Source organism: Trachurus japonicus, chromosome 19, assembly GCF_045865225.1.
Source record: "Trachurus japonicus isolate A0001 chromosome 19, Traja_1.0".
Classification (NCBI taxonomy): Eukaryota; Metazoa; Chordata; class Actinopteri; order Carangiformes; family Carangidae; genus Trachurus; species Trachurus japonicus.
In genome coordinates, this window is record NC_140925.1 from 7,385,409 (window position 1) to 7,385,845 (window position 437).

The window sequence follows — 437 nt, forward strand, 5'->3', positions numbered from 1 at the left end:
GTGACGGTTGATTTTGACCAATCACAGAGCAGCAGCCCTTATTCGTATTATTTGGACGTTTTAAAACGTAAGAAAGAGACGTTTTTTCTCTACTCGCTGCGCTGGCTGAGGGGATGAAAACCGTGTGGACTCAACTCAAAGCTTTTTTCTAGATTTCTGCCTCCCTTTCCTTTAACAGTGAACAGCATTTTACGGAGATGTTTCTGAGTAGAAAAAGTGTCTCCGAAATAAAAAAAAAATGGCAACAATTCCATATTCCATTGCATGCATGCTCCAGTTTTTCCTGTGTGCGGAAAGTAGTGTTTATAATCACAGAGAATAAGAGTTGGACAAATTGCTGTTCTCTAAATTCCACCTCCCACTTTACCTGTTCTACCTGGCGGGTAACTTGCTTTCTGACGATCCTTCTGCTCACTGATCTTCAGGTTTCCAGGCAG